Raw genomic sequence first — 22632 nt, 5'->3', positions numbered from 1 at the left:
GGTTGTCCCGAGAAAAGTAATAGAGGGGAAATCTTCCAATGGGGACACTAGATTTGGTAACCTGGCAGTCCCCAAGAAATTACCTTAATTTGCATTTCTTCTCACTTCGTGTTTGGCTATGGGTCAGGAAGTCAAAGGAAATCTCCGCAATGGGACACAGATGGTGAAAAAAATTCTGACAGGGGTTATAACCTCCCTTGTTTTATCCAAAATAAAAAAAAAGTTTTGTCTATAGTTCTACTTTAACTAGCTGCCGACCGCAGATAGCCGAATGACGGCTGCACTGCGGCCGGCCAGTTCTGAGTGGACGTCATATGACGTCCTCCCGGAACGCGCTCTCCTGCGCGCCCCACGGACACAGCTGATCATGTGATGTGGTAAAAGGCCAATCACAGCGGCCTTTTACCACGTGATCAGCGGTGTCCAATGACACGCTGATCAGAGGGAAATGCAAGTGCCGGTTCTCGGCTGCACTTTCCTCACGCTGTCAGATCGTGAGGAAAGTACTGCCGAGAACCGGCAGTTGTCAGAGCGGGGATCGGCACCGATCATCAGGGCACTGATGATCAGTGCCCTGATGATCGGTGCCCAGCAGTGCCACCCGCAAGTTCCGCCCACCTGTGCCTAGCAGTGCGCCCACTAGCTCCGCCCACCTGTGCCCAGCAGTGCACCCACCTGTGCCACTCTGCAGTGCCACCTACCTGTGCCCAGAAGTGCCACTTACCTGTGCCCACCAGTGCCACCCACCTGTGCCCACCAGTGCCACCCACCTGTGCCCACCCACCAGTGCCACCCACCAGTGCAGCCCAGCAGTGCTGCCAGTCAGTGCCACCAGTCAGTGCCCAGGGGTTGTGCCAGTCAGTGCCACCAGTCAGTGCCCAGCAGTGATGCCAGTCAGTGCCGTCTATCAGTACCCATCATCAGTGTCACCTATCAGTGCCGCCTATCAGTGCTGCATATTAGTGCCGCCTATCCGTGACACCTCATTAGTGCTGTCTATCAGTGCCGCCTATTCGTGCCACCTCATTAGTACTGCCTATCAGTGCCCTTTAGTGCTGCCTATCAGTGCCCATCAGTGCCGCCTATCAGTGCCCATCAGTGCTGCCTCATCAACGCACATCAGTGAAGGAGAAAAAATACCTGTTTGAAAAATGTTATAATAGAAACAAAGAAACTTTTTTTTTTTTCAAATTTTTTACAATGTTTTTATTTTTAGCGCAAAAAGTAAAGCGCCCAGTGGCAATTAAATACCACCAAAAGAAAGCTCTATTTGTGAGAAAAAAATGATCAAAATTTCATATGGGTACAATGTTGCATGACCGCGCAATTGTCAATCAAAGTGCGGCAGCGCTGAAAGCTGAAAATTGGCCTGGTAAGGAAGGGGGTGTAAGTGCCTTGTAGGCAAGTGGTTAAGAAAGCCACCTAGAGTCCTCCGTTGCTGGCACACAGGCAGCTATTTATTCCTTTGTTGCTAGAGCCCACATGGAAGAAAAATATATTTGAAATATATTTTAAAAATATTCTTCCCAAATATATTGATATATATTTGAAATACTACAATTTTGGCCATATTCAATATATTTCTAAACATATTTCAATATTAACATATAAAAAAGTCATTTTAACATATACTGTATTTTTACATATCTTTGTAAATACATTCCAAAAATGTAGATTTGTATTTTTAAAGACAAACAGTATATTTGAAAATGTATTTTTAAAAATATTTTTCATATATTTTGTAATAAAAACGCATTTCAACATGCAGTATGCATATATATATTTCTTGAAATATATTTTGAAATATATTGAATATGGCCAAAATTGTAGTATTTCAAATATATGTCAATATATTTGGGAAGATTATTTTTAAAATATATTTCAAATATATTTTTCTTTCATATGGGGGTGTAGGTGGTGCCTGAAGTAAGCCTGTACTCCTTCTGTTGCTAGAACAAAGGCGGGTTAAGTACGGTACTCCATTAGAGTACATTTGCACCTTATGCTTTGAGCTTGTAAATGTTGGCACAAATTATTATTATTATACAGCAGGCATGTCCAAAGTCCGGCCCGCGGGCCATTTACGGCCCGGGGGTCGGTTTAATACGGCCTTCCAACAGACCTCCCTGCTCTGTGTAATGTGGCCCTCCCACGGCCCTCCCTTCTATGGCAGACAGTCTTCTGCTTGAGAGCAGAGGGCAGTGCGCATGCCTGACTGCGGCGCGTTCTCCCTGGTCTGTGTAAATGCGGCTGTCGCACGGCCCTCCCTTCTGTAGCAGACAGTCTTCTGCTTGAGAGCAGTGCGCATGCGTGACTGCGCCGCGCTGGGAGCGACAGAGGGCAGTGACGTCAGGGCCGGGCTTCCAGCGTGAAGTGTGTTTCTCTTCCCCTCCCGGCTGTCGAGCAGAGACTTCAGCTCCAGCTACCTTTTTCACCCTTCACATTAGTGCAGGTAAGTTTTTTTTTAAATTTATTTTCAATACATTGTGAAAACTCAGCTGTCAGTTGATCTTAATGTTATGAAATTAAAAGTATGTCGTTTTCAATTAACTTGGCATAAAATAATTTATTTGCATTTAATTGTAATAGTTCAAAGAATGTTCGGCCCTCCACCATGTTCACTTCATCCAATCTGGCCCTCTTTGAAAAAAGTTTGGACACCCCTGTTATACAGGATTTATATAATGCCAACAGTTTGCTCAGCGCTTTCCAATATAATGGGAGACAATACAGTTCAATACAAGAAGGTTAGGAGGGCCCTGCTCCTTGGAGCTTACAATCTAGGAGGGAGGGGCTAGTGGTACAAAAGGTAGTAACTGTGGGGGAAGGACTGGTAGGAAGAGTAGAAGATTCCATAATTAGTTGAGGGCAGGATAGGCTTCCCTTAAGAGATAGGTTTTCAAAAGTGAGCAGAGTAGGCGATAGTCTGATAAATTGGGGTAGATGAGCATGGAAGGAGGAGATAAGGGAGCTAGAGAGCAGGAGGTCATGCGAGGAGCGGAGAGTACAGTTTGGGTGATATTTGGAGACAAGATTGGTGATGTAATTTGGGGAAGAGTTATAAATGGCTTTATACGTTATTGTTAGTGTTTTGAATTTTATCCGTTGGGCAATGAAAAGCCAGTGGAGGGATTGGCAGAGAGGGGTGGCTGATACAGAACGGTTAGTAAGGTGGATGAGTCTGGCAGCAGCATTCATGATCGATTGAAGAGGGGATAGCCTGCGATTAGGTAGGCCAATGAGAAGGGAGTTACAATAGTCAAAGCGAGAGATAACAAGGGAGTGAATAAGTTGCTTAGTGGTTTCCGAGGTTAGGAACGGTCGTATCTTGGAGATGTTATGGAGGTGAAGTCTACAAGATTTGGACAGCGATTGGATTTGGGACTGAAAGGACAGATGGGAGTCTAGGATTACACCTAGTACCCTGGCATGAGGGGAGAGACTGAGGGTTGTATTTTTGATCTTGATGGAGAAGTCAAGGGACGGAGCAAGGGCTGGAGGGAATACTAAGAGCTCAGTTTTGGAAAGATTGAGTTTGAGGAAGTGGAGTGACATCCATGCCGATATGTCGCTCAGTAGGTTAGTAATGCGAGAGGAGACTGAAGGGGTGAGGTGAGGGGTAGAAAGATAGATTTGTGTGTCATCAGCATAGAGATGGTACTTGAAGCCATGGGAGTTTATCAAGTGACCAAGGGAGGAGGTGTAGATGGAGAAGAGTAGGGGTCCAAGGACGGAACCTTGAGGGATCCCTACAGAAAGAGGGAGTGAAGAGGAGGAGACAGAGTTATAGGTTACACTAAAGGAGCACTGCAATAGGAGGAGAACCAGGAGAGAGCAGAGTCTCAGAGGCCAAGAGAGTGGAGTTTTTTTTTGAGGAGGGGATGGTCAACAGTATCAAAAGCTGCAGAGAGGTCAAGTAGTAAGAGTATGAAGTAGTGGCCATTGGTTTTAGCAGTTAGTAGATCATTAGTGAGTTTTAGTAGGGCAGTTTCAGTGGAGTGTAGTGAGTGAAAGCCAGACTGTAAAGATCAAGAAAGTTGTTGACGGTGAGGTAAGAGCTCAGGCGGTCTAAGAGTTTAGAGGTAAACGGGAGCAGGGAGATGGGTCTTAGGTTGTTCAGGTTGGTGGGGTCCAGGGAGGGCTTTTTAAGTATGGGAGTGATGTGTGCATGCTTTAGAGGGGAGGGGAAGGCACCATTAGAGAGGGAGAGATTGAAGATGTGAGTGAGGGAGCATAGGATAGAAGATGAGGGTGACCGTAGTAGTTGTGAGGGGACAGGATCCAGGGGGCATGTAGTGAGACGGGCTTCTGGGAAAACCTTAGTGACCTCTTCGGTAGTAGCAATGTCAAAAGAGGAAAGTGTTGAGGGAGGTTTACTATAAGGTATGCTAAGTGGAATGGATGTCTGTGCAGTGGCGATGTCCCTACAAATTGCATCAATCTTGTTTTTGAAATGATTTGCAATCTCGTGAGCAGTAAGTGAAGTACTACAAATGTCTAAACCAGTACAGCATAAGATACGATCCATACGCAGAAACTCAAATGCAGATTTTTCTGTTCACAAATCTGAATGCAGTGCAACTTTACAGGTCAGCAATGGCAGTCCAAATATTGCTCTCAGCGTGGATTACCTGTCAATTAAATTCAATGGATTTTATGATTAGTACAGATGCAGTCTTTCCTGGAAATCCACATCCCCCAGAGGAAGCTACGAGTCCCTGTAGCGTAACGCGTAGGGGAGGGGCGGTGACGTTATCACGCATCCACAGAGGAACAGCGAGTATATTTACTGAAAGCAAACACACCAGCCAGGCTGTCTGAAGCACGATCTGGATACATTGTATGCAAAGCTCTATTTACATTTACACAATGTGAGTGGGAGATCAAAGAGCAATAAATCACTTATATCCCGATTAGACACTATGTTTCTTTTCCCTTCTCTGCATGTTCCGTATATGGAGGAATAAACAAAGCAGCCAGTGAAGAAAGCACAATTGAGAAGGCTGAGCTGAGGAGAGAGGAGAGGAGACAGGAGGGAGAGGTTCAAGCTGCGAACACAGACTCATCACATTAACTAAATTGAATAACAACACCATCTCAAATTCAAAGAAAATAATTGACATTCCCATTTTTTATTAATGTTTTATTAATTTTTTATTAATTTTATTCACATAGAATTGACATTCCAATTTTTCATTAATTTTTTATTAATATTTGTTATAATCACATATAATTTTTTAATTCACATTTATAAATGAATTTATGTTAATTGTATATTTAAGCACCATAGAAGTAAGTAATGATTGGATTATAGGTGGTATATTAAGAAATTCACACAATCAAAAAAGGTCAATCACAAAGGTTGATAATATTGGAGCGCGGTACAGTACAAGAATTCATAGTTTATATTTATACACCTAGAGAGGGTGTAATTAGTGCCTAGCGATCTAATATTTAATAAATATTCACTTAAGCACACAATTAACACTAATAATAGAGTAAGTTAACTCCTGGTGGCTCACAAAAAACTATTCTATTAAAACTACCACAGTCCTCAGCTACTATGTTTTTATGTATAGGCAAGGAAGTGAGTTTTAGAATTCAGTTCATTGTTATGAAAAAACCTGTTTTTTCCCCGTCTACTCGCATAAAACAAAAATTAGTCCTACGAAGCTATGACAGGTATGATAATTGCTGGATGGATATGAAGTGGTTATTCGGTATATACAGTGTCATAGTTTCTTTTATCTAATCTACATTAAATTGATCCCACATCAGAGACAGGGAAACAATGCATTTAAATACACAATATAATTGTGAGTCATCCGCAGTTTGGCAGAGTTATTGTAAGGGAATACAAGAAAACAGATTTGTATGTGTTAAGGGAGACACTAATGAGAGATCAGCACTTCTACAACAGCAAACCGCAAACTGAAGGAAATGCAGAATTGGGCCCACAGTATGATTTTGGCATGCACATTTCCTGTGTGGTGACAAAAACATCCGAAAATATGACACAAATATTCCCGACGTGCAGCCCACAATTAGCTGGAATCAAGTGTATCTTCATATATGGTAAAGAGAACATTCGTAGAAAACATTTACAGGTGAAATAACACAATGGGGCTCATCTAATAATTTAAAGTGTTACTAAACCCACAACAATAAAATCAGTTTGTATATGCAGTAAAGTATGCTTGTTATACTCACTCTGGATTGTGTAAAAAGATGTTTGATTCTGATTTCTCTGATCCTCCCCTTCTTTCAGTGCACCCCTCTTATCTCTGATAAGACATACTGTGGAGACACTCTCCATATGCTTAGTTTGGTGTGTATTGCTAGAGAGGGTTTTTTTTCTAAGGAGGATGCATGTGATTAGCACAGGGCCAATCAGCACTGTATAGACAGAGGTCAGGGTACTACATCCTCCTAGAGCAGAAAGAAAATTCTTCCTACAAGCATTAACCAGTGCCTTACTGGACACTGATAGGAGTCACAAGACTGCTCTAACTGCTGATAAGAAAAGGTATTTAGCAGTTTATATTTACTAAAATAACTGCATTTCCATGTTCTGTGTACTGTGGGAGACCAGATATAGTGAATTCAGGGTCCAGGGAGACCAGATATAGTGAATGCAGGGCCCTGGGAGACCAGATATAGTGAATGCAGGGTTCGGGGAGACCAGATACAGTGAATGCAGGGTCCGAGGAGACCAGATATAGTGAATGCAGGATCCGGGGAGACCAGATATAGTGAATGCATGGTCCGGGGAGACCGGATATAGTGAATGCAGGGTCCGGGGAGATCGGATATAGTGAATGCATGGTCCAGGGAGACCGGATATAGTGAATGCAGGGTCCGGGGAGAGCAGATATAGTGAATGCAGGGTCTGGGGAGAGCGGATATAGTGAATGCAGGTTCCAGGGAGACCGGATATAGTGAATGCATGGTCCTGGGAGACCAGATATAGTGAATGCAGGGTCTGGGGAGACCGGATATAGTGAATGCATGGTCCTGGGAGACCAGATATAGTGAATGCAGGGTCCGGGGAGACCAGATATGGTGAATGCAGGGTTCGGGGAGACCAGATATAGTGAATGCAGGGTTCGGGGAGACCAGATATAGTGAATGCAGGGTCCGGGGAGACCAGATATAGTGAATTCAGGGTCCGGGGAGACCAGATATAGTGAATGCAGGGTCCTGGATTTAGTAACACTTTAATATTTAAAGTATAACTAAAGGCAACACTTTTTTTAGTTTTTGACAGATTGGAAAAGGATTTGAATGCTTATTACGTTTTATTGCTTTCTGTGCCCCATTAGGGAGGATCACCTCTCTATTTGTCCTGTTTGTCATTATTATTGAAAGTGAAAGTAAAAGAAAATCCCACATTTTGAGTTATCCCCAGAAAAGTAAGATGACTTCTTTCAATGGGGACACTAGTTCTGGTGACCTGGGGGTCCCCAAGGAATTCACATAATTTAGCGGGGATTTTCTCTTGCTTCCTGTTTTTGCTATGGGACAACAAATGAAGGTAAATCTCCCCAGTGGCAAAACAAAACAAAAAACTGATAGGTTATAACCCTTCCTTATGCTACCCAAAATGAAAAAAAAAAGTTTTGCCCATAGTTCTACTTTAAAGCTGATCTCCAATAAGATATACAGCAGGGGGTAATGTTGTTGGTACCCTTAGGCTCCTTTCACGTGGGTGTACCCATCAGTGGATCCGCTTGCTCAATGGGGGATCTGTCTGCTGATCGCTGCTGAGCAAGTGGATGACAGGTCTGTGTCCGCTCCGCTTGTGCAGAACGGACAAGAACACAGCCCGCTGTCCTCAATGGGTGGTCGGATGGAAACAGTCCGCCTGTCTTTAATCTTGTTATCAGTCAGTTAGTCAATGGAGAAAAGTAGCCACTGGGGGGGATTTATTAAAACTGGATCACTCAGAGTCTGGTGCAGCTGTGCATGGTAGCCAATTAGCTTCTAACTTCAACTTGTTCAATTAAGCTTTCACAGTAAGACTTGGAAGCTGATTGGTTTGTATATACAGCTGCACCAGATTGTGCACTCTCCAGTTTTAGTAAATACCCTCTATTGAGCTGTTTAGTGTCATCATGTGCACCACATTGAGCATGGACCAAAGAAAGCAAAGAAGAGAAAACTGTCCTAAGGGTCTGGTATTGGATTTGGGGGGACCCCACACCATTTTCGAAAAAAATATTGGTGTGGGGTAGTGGCGTCACTAGGGGGATGAGGGTTGCACCGGGTGACACCATCACAGGGGGTGAAACCAAAATGAAAAGAAGAGTTGTCAGTGGCTGTCATCCATCCGAGCAGAGTGTCCCCCGTCCTCTCCCCGGGAACTGGGGCTCCTCATCCCTCCTGCAGCCCCAGGAACAGCCATATCATGAGGTGGATGAGAAATGTCGGGTCCCAGTGGGGGGGAGGGGGGGAAGTGTCCGACCCCCGGGATTACACTGGCTGCTGCAGGCCAATTCACACCCAGCCTGTCCCCCATACATTGGAGTGAAGCCCGCCCCCACCCTCTGATTGGACGGCCCCTACTCTACATGTCAGTCCATGAATGGTCATGACCCTGCCCCTCTGCATCACACATCACTGGCCAGTCCCTGCACAGGATATCCTTCCATCTCTCAACACAGAGCCAAGGACCGGGATGACACCACGTGTTACTGCTCCAGGTGACACCAATCCTAGTGACGCCTCTGGTGTGGGGTTCTCCTTAAAATCCATACCAGACCTAAAGGGCCTGGTATGGATTGGGGGGGACCATCTGATAAAAATACCAAATGTACTGCCGCCAGCAAAACCCTGGTGATAAATATTGCATCTTTTTTAACTTTCTGTTCCGTTTGTGAATTGGACTTAACAGCTTACTGCATGGTTTTTGCAATATTTACCGGCACATTCTTCATTCTGCATTAAATACCTCATAATCATTATTATTTTTTTATTTTTGTGTGTGAATTGGACATTTTTTTACTGCATGCAATAATTTATGCATATGAGTCACGTTACCATGTTATCGCATGCGGTAATCTTTAGTGAATTGACCCCATTGTGCTCAAAAAAAGAAGAGGAAGAGAAGAAAAGGAGAGCTCATCCATTGGAAGTAAAACATAAAAAGACAGACATAATATTGCTATGATGCATATTGACAAGCCACACTGCTTGAAGAAGAATGGACAGATGAGACAGAACTGGAGCTTTTGGGAAAGACGCTCAGGGCCAGTGCAAGGATTTTAGTCTACACAGGCAAAGGTGCATTTTGCTATTCCCCAACCATCGTCCTCCCACTAACCCCCTCCCCTCCACAATGGCTCTGTGTAATGAGGGGGGGATTTATGCCTTCCCTGCTTCCCCTCACTGGCTACGGGCAGCTGGCAGGTGAGGCAAACGAACATTTCCACACTGCATCTTGTAGGAGAGAGGGCGCAGTGTTAGGAATACAGAAGACAGGTATTTTAACCCCGTGGGTACCAAAGATTTTTTTTTAAATTTTTTGTTCACATGATAAAAATCATTTAAGGCGTGAAGATTACTTTAACCACTTGCCTACCGGGCACTTTTACCCCCTTCCTGCCCAGGCCAATTGCCAGCTTTCAGCGCTGTCGCACTTTGAATGACAATTGCACGGTCTTGCAGCACTGTATCCAAACAACATTTTTTTGAGACATATAGAGCTTTCTTTTGGTGGTATTTAATCACCCCTGGGTTTTTTAGTTTTTGCTAAACGAACTACTTTCTGTTATGAAATTTTGTAAATAAGTAATTTTTCTCCTTCACTGATGTGTGCTAATGAGGCTGCACTGATGGGCATTGATAGGTAGCACTGATGAGGAGGCACTGATAGGTGGCACTGGCGGGCATTGACAGGCATCACTGATGGGTACTGAAAGGCAGTACTCATGTATGGCGCTGATAGGCAGCACTAATGGGTACTGATAGGCAGCACTGATTGGAATTGTCAGGCAGCACTGATTGGAACACTGATAGGTGGCACTGATTGTCAGCACTGATAGATGTCACTGACTGGCTCTGATAGGTGGCACTGACTGGCATAGTTGGCACTGAATGGCAACTCTAATGGTCACTGAAATGTGGCATTGATGTGCACTGGTAGGTACTGATATTTGGCATTGAGGTGCCCTGATGGGCACTGGTATGTGGCATTGATGGGCACTGACAGGTGACACTGATGGGGCTACACTGATCATCAGTATAGATGTACCCTCTGAGGAATGCCACTTATCGGCTTCCTTCTCCTCACGCACTGTCAGCGCGAGGAGAGCACTGATGATAACCGGCATTTCCTGTTTATATGTGATCAGCTGTGATTGGACACAGCTGATCACATGACAGAGCATGTGTCATCGGTTCTTTACTTTGATCAGTGATTCATTGTGTCCCAGGAACACAGCGCACCACCAATTGCTGTCGTATGTCATATGCCATCCTCCCAGAACAAGAGAGCTGCCGCCCTTCCGTCATTTCCTTATATGACGGGCGGGAGGTGGTTAAACCCTCAAAACATATTTTTTCTGAAAGCAGATACCCTAAAGAATATAATGTTGGTAGTTTTATTTTTTTATGTTAGACGATATTAGCACAACAGTTTATGAAACGCAACATTTCAGTAAAGAAGACACCAAATTAGTTTTTGGCCACACAAATGCAATTTATTACCCAGTTATTGGTGAAATATAAAAGATGAGGTGCCGAGCAAATAGGCACCCAGCCTGTCAAACCTTAAAATTGCGTGCGCCTGTGAAATGGTACAAAACTTCAGTACCCTATATTTTTTCATAGGCAGTGCTTTAAAAGCTCCTACAGGTCATCAGTTTAGAGTTATGCAGGAGCTCTGGGGCTAAAATTATTGCTCTCACTCCAGCCTGGTGATAAATAACGTGTGTAGGGCAATTGCCGTTTTCCTATATAGGCGCCACAACGCACACATTTGTGTATGTGTATGTGTGTGGGGTGGGGAGGAAAGGAAGCTCTAAAACTTTTTTTATGTGTCTCTTTATATGTTTTAAAACTTTTAATGTATTATTATATTTTTTTGTACACTACTTTATTGCTATCACATAGGGGATGAATAGTCCCCTATGTGATAGCATATACGTGACATTTTGGGACTTTATGAGAATTCGTTATCTATTAGACATCTGAATGTTTCCTCCGTAATCCAGTACAGCTGATGGAACACAGTTCATGTTCCATCAGCCACTTACCTGGGCACTGATCCCGGTGATTGACAACTCAGGACCAGGAAGTGACATCATTCAAGTCACTGCCTGGTCTGTGCACAGGGGGGGGAAGAAGAGCAGACAGATGTCTGTGAACTCCCAGCGCCTTTCCCAGCAACATAATCGCACTGGGCTCATATGTGGGACAGTGGGGCCCGGAAAACATGGCGGGGGGGTGGCACATTATGGTGGTTGTGGATATGATCAACAGTATCATTTCCACATTGAATGCTGACAGACAGCTTTACTAAAGTACATATACTCCCAGCCGGTATAGCGGATGGATTGTGTTAAAAGCACATGTCTGCAGCATGGTTGAAAATTGCTTGAAAATCGGTGATTGGCATGTAAGGGAGCCAATGACAGAGCAGGCAGGTGCGTGCGCCCCTACTTGGAAAAGCCGAATCACATATATATATTACAAAATGTTGGGGTTAAGGGTACCATCATTTTTGTCCATGCCATTTTCATTTGTTTTATTTAAAATACACTGTTTTTATAAAATTGTTAATTTTTTTGTGGAAAGGTGCCAACAATTTATCCATGTCTGTAAAATACACAAAATATTACAGCTCTGTACCAATTGCAAATGCAAGCGATGGAATTACCTGAATCTGACATGGTATAAAGCAGGAACAGTCTCCTACTGCTCCTTCACTAGCCAATCAGCAGACTGCAGGTTGAGAAAGAAGACCCCACTGACTGTATTACCCATAACTTCCTGTACAGCAGTGGTTCTCAACCTGTGGGTCACGACCCCTTTGGGGGTCGAACGACCCTTTCACAGGGGTCGCCTAAGACCATCAGAAAACACATATTTCCAATGTGTAAAGAGCAGCTGCTGTGTTGAAAGCAGCTACTCTGTTAAAAGCAGCTACTGTGTTGAAAGCAGCAGTATTGGAGGTAAAAAGACACTCATGAATTAAAATTACTGGGTAAATAATTTTATGGTTGGGGGTCACAACATGAGGAACTGTATTAAAGGGTCACGGCATTAGGAAGGTTGAGAACCACTGCTGTACAGCAAAGCTCTGAACCAGTCACAGCTCTGTCCTGTCTTGTATAGAGTGTAGGGATGTAGTATTTTTTTTAAATTCAATTTTTGTGAATTCTTTATTCAGCAGTGGGCTGCCTTACTGTACCTCAACAGGACTACTTCTTTTAGCACAGAGTGGATGTCCTCTGCTACATGTTGTTTAAACTTGCTCCAGCAAGGTGTGCTAGAGAGACATCATTCTGTGTTATTTACCAGCCTGGTCTATCAGTGGGCCTGGAGAACCCAATGAAGCATGTTGGGAGAATTATTAAATATCAGAGCCACTTCCTGTTCTGTTTTCATCTTGAGCTTTTGCCCCATGAGGATATCGGGTTAGTCTCTCCATGGCTGTGGGCCTAGGCACATGGAAGGATGCAAGGATCTCCACTCCTGGGAAGAACCTCTGAAGGTGTTGACAGCAGGAAGGAGAGAGTTTACGGCCTAGAGGAAGCAAGCTGCAACTGTCCCCAGATGAGGAAAGGCATGGTTGAGTGGGAAGTTATCAAAGACGAATTCTCCTGCGCTCTAGGGCTCAGACAGGTGGCGAACAGATGGAACCAGGCCTGGAGGGATCGTCCACCAATGCATAAAGGGCTGTGCAGCTCCAAAACAAGGTTGGGGAAGCCCAATCAACACTGCAGAATGAAATGAAAACAAAAAGCGCACCAACCTTGCGCATTACCTCAGTAACCAAAATGTATTAATTGTAAAAAATATACTCACAAACAGCGATATAAAATCAGGCATGTAAGTCCTCACAGGGACTTGAAGATAACATGAGTCCCATCAGGGGAGTGGGTGTTCAGTACAGCTGACGCGTTTCGAAGGGGGTCCCTTCTTCCTCAGAGCTAACTGAACTGTGAGTGCTCTCTCCTATATATACTCCTGGACTGAACCTAGGCCCTCCCCACTGGATTGGGCAGTCTCAGGTTAGTAGGAGGGGCCAAGATATCGTCAACAGACAATCACTATTTGTAATGCCATCAGAGAGAAATGATATAGACAAACGTAAAATATAAAATATAAAATATATAAAACCACATTTTGCATACACCACTTAGTATGCATGTAATATATCAACTTAGCGATGACACCAATGGAAATGATGATGATAGATAATACATGATGAAACATAATATATAGTAAATACTTAGTCTTATTCCATGATTCATTAGTGAGCGATGTATCAAGTGGACAATTCATCCAGAGGGCTTGTCATGATGCTGGATGAGTGTATAGCAAATAATGTAAAATAGACTTAAGTTGTTAGTCAATGGATGTCTTAATGGATAGGTGTCCATAGTGACACAAACACATGTATATATATATATGTAGACATATAAACCCACACACAAACCTTCAACCAGAAGCTGTGTGATGTGTGCTACCAGGCAGCTGCATGTGCTTCATGATCGGATGATGGAGAATCCATGTCTCTGATGGATAGGATTGGATCAGTAATCTTGGATCCGTAATATTGTGTAGTCAGCAGCAGAGGGAGATCTTATGCTTCCCTTTATAGCTGCAGGCTTACCCTGTGTGTGGAACGCACGCTAGTATGGCATGACTGCGCATGCGTGGACTAACATGCACATGCGCAGTATGAGGAGGACAGGTCCGTCGGCGCGATCACGTGAGCGCGCATCACGCGCATCTGACGGCCACTCTGTGCGCGTACACCGACACCGCTCTATTGGGCAAGATACCAGACCTGCCACCCCGCCCCCATCCTCTGACGAGGCTCTAGTTGGGGGAACTGTCTGGGGATTCCCCTCTGACGAACTTGCTGTTGAGTCCACGTCATGTCCAATCAAATGGGGTGGTCAGAAGGCCCTGGCTGCCGCACTCCAGAGGTGTAATAAAGTGAAAGACATCAGCATGAGCATATGTATACATGTGTATACACTACATACACATGCGTGTATCTCCTTAGGTGGATATGACAGTAGTGTTGCCGGTGGGTATAAAATATGAGACATATAGGTATGTGTTCACATGAACGCCATCCATGCATCATGTATAGGACATATATAATATATAATGATAAATACAATAAGATAAAATAATAATATGATATAAGATATATAATATATATATAAGACTCTATACACATAATTGCACATTAGATATAGAGGTAAAAACCACGATATTAGGCGCTTAAGCACCCTAGTACTGATAAAAGACATTAAAATGATCCAATGATAATACTACTGATAGTGAAAAAGTCTAATATTAGGATACTATGATCCAGCCAGGGCCTTCTGACCACCCCATTTGATTGGACATGACGTGGACTCAACAGCAAGTTCGTCAGAGGGGAATCCCCAGACAGTTCCCCCAACTAGAGCCTCGTCAGAGGATGGGGGCGGGGTGGCAGGTCTGGTATCTCGCCCAATAGAGCGGTGTCGGTGTACGCGCACAGAGTGGTCGTCAGATGCGCGTGATGCGCGCTCACGTGATCGTGCCGACGGACCTGTCCTCCTCATACTGCGCATGTGCATGTTAGTCCACGCATGCGCAGTCATGCCATACTAGCGTGCGTTCCACACACAGGGTAAGCCTGCAGCTATAGAGGGAAGCATAAGATCTCCCTCTGCTGCTGACTACACAATATTACGGATCCAAGATTACTGATCCAATCCTATCCATCAGAGACATGGATTCTCCATCATCCGATCATGAAGCATATGCAGCTGCCTGGTAGCACACATCACACAGCTTCTGGTTGAAGGTTTGTGTGTGGGTTTATATGTCTACATATATATATACATGTGTTTGTGTCACTATGGACACCTATCCATTAAGACATCCATTGACTAACAACTTAAGTCTATTTTACATTATTTGCTATACACTCATCCAGCATCATGACAAGCCCTCTGGATGAATTGTCCACTTGATACATCGCTCACTAATGAATCATGGAATAAGACTAAGTATTTACTATATATTATGTTTCATCATGTATTATCTATCATCATCATTTCCATTGGTGTCATCGCTAAGTTGATATATTACATGCATACTAAGTGGTGTATGCAAAATGTGGTTTTATATATTTTATATTTTATATTTTACGTTTGTCTATATCATTTCTCTCTGATGGCATTACAAATAGTGATTGTCTGTTGACGATATCTTGGCCCCTCCTACTAACCTGAGACTGCCCAACCCAGTGGGGAGGGCCTAGGTTCAGTCCAGGAGTATATATAGGAGAGAGCACTCACAGTTCAGTTAGCTCTGAGGAAGAAGGGACCCCCTTCGAAACGCGTCAGCTGTACTGAACACCCACTCCCCTGATGGGACTCATGTTATCTTCAAGTCCCTGTGAGGACTTACATGCCTGATTTTATTCGCTGTTTGTGAGTATATTTTTTACAATTAATAAATTTTGGTTACTGAGGTAATGCGCAAGGTTGGTGCGCTTTTCGTTTTCATTTCATTCTGCTGAGTGGGAAGTTATATTCAGGAACCTTTCCATGCTGCCCTGCCTTGGAATGAAGATTGAGATATTACTTAAACCTCAATCGCTAGGGAGCCCAAGCTTTGCAGTTTCCAGCCAGCAGTCTGTGATTGGTGAAAGTAACCATTTGAAACATTGTGAGGAACTTTAAGAGATTGAGAAGAGCTTGAAGCCTAATCTAATGTTAGAGACCCAATTTACTTGATGATAGCCTGATGTGCACCTCACCCTCCTTCCCATTTAGCCTTGTGCAATATACTTCTTTTCTATTTTAAAATCCACTAAAGTGACTGGTGATCATCCAGACAAAAGAACCACAACTGAGAAGAATGCTTATAGGACTTCACTGTAAATCAATAGACTTAGAGGGGAAGCTTTACTAAAACTGGAATGTGCAACCCCTGGTGTGGCTGTGCAATCATCTTCCAGGTTTTATTGTAAGAAACCTAACTACTTGCACACCGCCTACTGCAGATTTCTATGTACGTGATCTGGCGATTTCAGGTAGGGGCACACGTGCACTGTCATTTGCTACAGCACAAGCCAAGCAGCAGGTCCCAGCCAATGATTTATGGCCAGGACCTGCTGATCGGCTTAGCGAATGACAGAAGAGAGCCCTGTGTTATCTAACAAAACAGGGCTCTGAACAGAGAAGAGATGTGGCTGTTTTTTTCAGTCACATTTAGTAGTAAATAGTGATTAGCCGAACACCCCCGTGTTCAGTTTTGAATTCAAACATTCGAAGCTAATGAATGTTCGACCGCGAACTTCAAACAATGCAAGTCTATGGAACTCGAACTTGTAAATTCAAGAGTGCCCATTTTGAAGGCATATATGCAAGTTATTGGCCATAAAATGGGTATGGGAACTTGGGTACTGTCCTGAGGGACATGAATGGGAAAAAATGTCAAAAAGTACCATTTTTAAAGGGGCAGTAATTTTTCATTGCTCAAAGTAAAAAAAATATAGAACCTGCTGCAGCAGGACTAAATTTTTTTATTTAAAAAATGACATTTTTGTAAAAAAAAAACAGCGTGGGCCCCTCCCAATCCTTATCAGACCCTTTAGGTTCGGTAGGAAGGTTAGGAGGGACAACACAGTAAATTTTTTTTTTTTTAAGTGTGTGAGGCTCCCCCTAAAAGCCATACACCAGGCCCTTTAGGTCTGGTAGGACTTTTAAGGGGAACCAAAAATAGAGGCAAAAACAGCATGCTTCCCCCCTAAATTCCTACCAGACCCTTGATCCGAGGACAGGCCTGACAGGGCAGAGAAGGGGGGGCAAACGAGCACCCCCCCCGGGACTTACCAGGCCCCATGTCGATGGGGGGGTCTGCGGACAGGTGAGCTCATTAGCATCAGGTTACCACTTTAAATAAGGGGGCAGCCTGATGCTGCCCCTCACTTGTGAATGAGTAAGGAGTACTTGTACCCCTACCCATTCACTAAAGGGTTAAATTGAGTCAAAAATAAAGAGACCAGACTTGTGAAAAAATCCTTTATTAAACAAAAAACAAAACAAACCTATAAGAGGTTGCACAGGCATTCCAACTCCTCCAGGATGGCACAGCAATACGTGGTATTGCCAGAATTTTTGCTGTGTCTCCCAGCACAGTCTCAAGAGCATGGAGGAGATTCCAGGAGACAGGCAATCACTCTAGGAGAGCTGGAAAGGGCCATAGAAGGTCTTTAACCCATTAGCAGGAAATGTATCTGCTCCTTTGTGCAAGGAGGAACAGGATGAGCACTGCCAGAACCCTACAAAATGACCTCCAGCAGGCCACTAATGTGAATGTCTCTGACCAAACAATCAGAAACAGACTTCATTAAGGTGGCCTGAGGGTCATAGAGCTCAATTGGCATTTGCCATTTCATACCTGAATTGGCAGGTCCGCCACTGGCGCCCTGTACTTTTCACAGATGAGAGCAGGTTCACCCTGAGCATATGTGACAGACGGGAAAGGCTCTGAAGAAGCCGTGGAGAACATTATGATATCTGTAACATCGTTCAGCATGACCGTTTTGGTGGTGGGTCAGTGATGGTCTGGGGAAGCATATCCATGGAGTGACGCACAGACCCTGACTGCCATTAGGTATTGGGATTACATTTTTGGACCTATTGTCAGACCCTAAGCTGGTGCAGTGGGTCCTGGGTTCCTCCTGGTGCACAACAATGTCCGGCCTCATGTGGAGTATGCAGGGAGTTCCTGGAGGATGAAAAAATTGACACCATTGAATGGCTTCCACGCTTGCCTGACCTAAATCCAATAGAACACCTCTGGGATATCATGTTTCGGTCCATCCGACACCACCAGGTTTGCACCTTAGACTGTTTAGGAGCTCAGTGATGCCCTGGTCCAGATCTGGGAGGAAATACCCCAGGACACCATCCATCCTCTCATTAGGAGCATGCCCCGACGTCCGCATACAAGAATGTGGGAGCCATACAAACTACTGAGAACCATTTTGAGTTGCTGCAATGACATTTCAGCAAAATGGACTAGCCTGCTGCATCATTTTTTCACTTTGATTTTCAGGGTGTCTTTGAATTCAGTCCTCTGTAGGTTGGTAATTTTCATTTCCATCAAACGATGGGGCATCCTTACGTTCCTAACAAATTACCCTGTCTATATCAGTATAGATATCCAGCATGATATATTTCCCCATTGAGATCTGATATGCTTTAAAAGTGTTCCTTTCATTTTTTTGAGCAGTGTATATATACACAGTGTATTCTTTTGCATGACCGTGCAGTTGCCAGTTAAAGTAGCGCAGTGCTAAATAGCAAAAAATATTGTGGTCATGAAGAGGGTAAAATCTTTCAGAGCTGAAGTGGTTAATTAAACAACCTGAAGTTAGAAGGTGATTGGATTCTATACACAGCTGCACCAGATTCTGAGCGCTCTAGTTTTAGTAAATCCCCCACACAGCTGTTTGATAGCTGAATGTCAGTAGCAGGGGCGGACTTACAACTCATGGGGCCCCCGGGCAATAGGGGATCATGGGGCCCCTGTGTCCTTGTCCAAACTCAAAAAAGCCTATGAAAAAGGTACCAGGGGCATCTCATGGGGCCCCCTACTGACCCCGGGCCCTTGAGCAGTGCCCAAGTTTCCAAATGGTCAGTCCACCCCTGGTCAGTAGTCATACTTATAGATGTGCTAATGCTAGTTTATTCTCCAATGACAAGCTGGGGGAGGGGGAATGGTTAAGTCTAGTTTCACAGTAGCCTGCATGGTGCAGTGTTTTAGTGTGCAGGCTAGTGTCAGTGTCAGCTGCTTTTTTTTCAACTTTATTTGAAGTGTCACTTCATTCATGTCATCACACAGCAGTGCAGCATATAGTGCTGCTGTGCAGTGACATGCAGTGCCATCCACTGCCTCTTGTGGAAAGAGGCAGACATGTTGCATTGCACTGCAACCCACCCACTCCTCACATTAGCATTGTGATGTTATTGAGGCACATTTTATTATTTATTTTATTTCAGGTACTTATATAGCACCATCAATTTACACAGCGCTTTTACATATATACTGTATTTTACATTCACATCAGTCCCTAACCCACAAGGGGTATACAATCTAAGGTCCCTAACTTACATTCATACATACACATACTAGGGCCAATTAACCTACCAGCATGTCTTTGGAGTGTGGGAGGAAACCTGAGTACCTGGAGGAAACTCACACAGGCAGCACATGCAAACTCCAGGCAGGTGGTGCCATGGTTGGGACTCAAACCAACAACCCTAGTACTGCCAGGCAGAAGTACTAACCATTTAGCCACTGTGCTGCCCACATAGGAATATATAGGAAACAATCGTTTTCTACGGATCCTAGCAATCACCTGCATTTATCCAGTGCTGAAATATGCAAGTCGCCACACATAGTGTGAGTGAGTCCTTAGGAAGAAAAACATCGGTAGCCATTTTTTCTGATAATCAACCAAGATAGTAGGTAGATGAGTACCTCAGCTAATAAGTGGGTGAATATCATCAAGATGAGTGGGGAAGTTGTTGAGCTGGGCAAATGGGGAAACCCTAAAACTGTAAGCGCGACCAGAGGGCAATAAAAACAGGCTCAGGTCACCCATCTGAAAAAAAGCACTGTGAAAGAGCCCCCCTAGGTGGCCACCTGAATTCTGACATTATAACCTGACAGGCATGACTGGGATGCTTTGCTTTACTGTCGCGGTGTTTTCAACTTGGACTGCAGAGATCAACAGGGCCGCAGCCATCAGCAAATCACTTAGCTTGCACAGTTGTGGCGTGGTCCCGCAATGTAAAATTGCCACTCGACAATTAAAAAAAAAAAAGTAGGCATCAGGAGGCAGCTCAGCTGTAGAACCTCCTGAATGCCTGTCAGCCGTGGCTATACCACCTTCTGGATTGCTTTTCCGGGGGTAGTACCCACATGGAAGAAAAATATATTTTAAATATATTTTAAAAATAATCTTCCCAAATATATTGACATATGTTTGAAATGCTACAATTTTGGCCATATTCAATATATTTCTATATATATATATATATATATATATATATATATATATATATATATCATGTTCAAATGTGTTTTTATTACAAAATATATGAAAAATCTTTTAAAAATACATTACAAATATACTGTATGTCTTTAAAAATATGAACCTACATTTTTGGAATGCATTTGCAAATATATGTAAAAATATATGTTAAAATGACTTTTTTATGTTAAAAATATATATCTTTTAAATATATTCTTCAGATTTTTCTTCAGATTTTTTTTAACATATAAAAGTCATTTTAACATATATTTTTACATATAAATGCATTACAAAAATGTAGATTTGTATTTTTAAAGACATACAGTATATTTGAAATGTATTTTTAAAAATATTTTTCATATATTTTGTAATAAAAATGCATACATTTCAACATGCAATATATACTAATGCATTACTAGGGTTGTGGGTTTGAATCCCAACCACGGCACCACCTGCCTGGAGTTTGCATGTTCTCCCTGTGCCTGCGTGGGGGTACTCCAATTTCCTTCCACACTCCAAGGACATGCTGGTAGGTGAATTGGCTCCTGTCTAAATTGTCCCTAGTATGTGTATGTATGAATGTGAGTTAGGGACCTTAGATTGTACGCCCCTTGAGGGTTAGGGACTGATGTGAATGTACAATATATATGTAAAACACTGTGTAAATTGACAGCGCTATATAAGTACCTGAACTATATATATATATATATATATATATATTGAAGTATATTGAATATGTCCAAAATTGTAGCATTTGAAATATATGTCAATATATTTGGGAAGAATATTTTTTAAATATATTTCAAATATATTTTTCTTCCATATAGGTAAGCATACCGCCTGTCTGAAAGAACCCCAAGAGTTGGTACTAGATTCGCGATTCACACTTGCAGGGAGCCCGTTCATTATGAATTGACTGCCAGCACACTGCAACAGACAAAAAAATACACACTGGCTATTTTTTTGCAGTGCACTACACCAAAACGTTCCTGTGTACAGTATTTGTGACCCCTGTTGCTGTAATCCTGAGCAGCCAACTGACAGAGATTTGCACATTTCTATGACAGATTTATTACTGACAATGAGACAGATTTTCACTCTGAACTGACAAACAATTAAGAAGTGGTCAGGGTTAGGTGTCATTCTGCCTCAGTGCTGCCATACAGTAGCCGAGGGAGGAATTTATGACTCAAGCTGTAACCTTGGGATAATTCTGTTACATAATCTGTATCACTGCTCCTGTTTAGCATTGCCTTGCTGTGCGACAGAATTGATAAATGTCCCTCACTATGTGTGATGCAGTGCATTGTGGTGCGTTGCCCTCTGCTGTACAGTGCATTGAGCTGCCATTTACGTAGAGCAGTGTGATTGGATCCTAACACATGGCATATGCTGTATGTGCAACATATAATATATGTCCTGAAATGTTTGTTTTTGCCTGGAGAGATTTTGAAGTTTAGTAATATTTAACTCCATCTTGAATGAAATAATTGCGACAATTGCATCCGATTAATGAATGGACTATTTCTGCAAAGATTGTTGTTTTTTTTTGGTTTATTGCGCCTTTAACTTTTTGGCAGTCAGATTGCTTGCTTGTATTCACGGTGCAGATATATAACAATATACTTGAGTTTCTATTCTCTATTCTCAACTGCTTTCTTTGGTTTCCGACTTCCCTTTGAAATCTTTATACCTGGAGTCATTAGCTTTAACTCCATAGCAGAGTCCACAAAGAGCCGGGCGGACAAAAGAAGGAGAAGGGCCCCCTTTGTGAGTTACAGTGTGGAAATGTAATCTGTATATAGCAGGTGTTTCACTGGAAGGTACAGAACCTTGTGCCCTCGCTCTGCTGAGAGTTTTGTTTGCTATGAATGCGTCCTGCCTGCAGGATAACAGATAAGGACATTCATGACTACAGACTGGCCTAATACACCCCACTAAAACAGATATAAATAGCTCTTAAAGGAAACCTCTTATTTCTTTTTAAACTTTTTTTATATTTCTTGTTATTACTAATTTCCCAAAAAAATGTATATAGTGCTGTCATAATCCACAGTGATTTACCGAGCACATACACTTACCGGCCACTTTATTAGATACACCTGTTCAATTGCTGATCAGCCAATCACATGGCAGCAACTCAATTCATTTAGGCATCTAGAGGTGATGAAGACGACTTGCTGAAGTTCAAACTGAGCATCAGAATGGGGAAGAAAGGGAATTTAGGTGCCTTTGAACGTGGCATGGTTGTTGGGGCCAGATGGGGTGGTCTGAGTATTTAAAAAACTGCTGATCTACTGGAATTTTCACTCACAACCGTCTCTAGGGTTTACAGGGAATGGTCT

Source organism: Staurois parvus, unplaced genomic scaffold (assembly GCF_062004578.1).
Source record: "Staurois parvus isolate SC_StPar_1 unplaced genomic scaffold, SC_StPar_1.0 ptg000294l, whole genome shotgun sequence".
NCBI lineage: Eukaryota > Metazoa > Chordata > Amphibia > Anura > Ranidae > Staurois > Staurois parvus.
The sequence above is the reverse complement of the archived record's forward strand: the minus strand, read 5'-3'. Positions refer to the sequence as shown.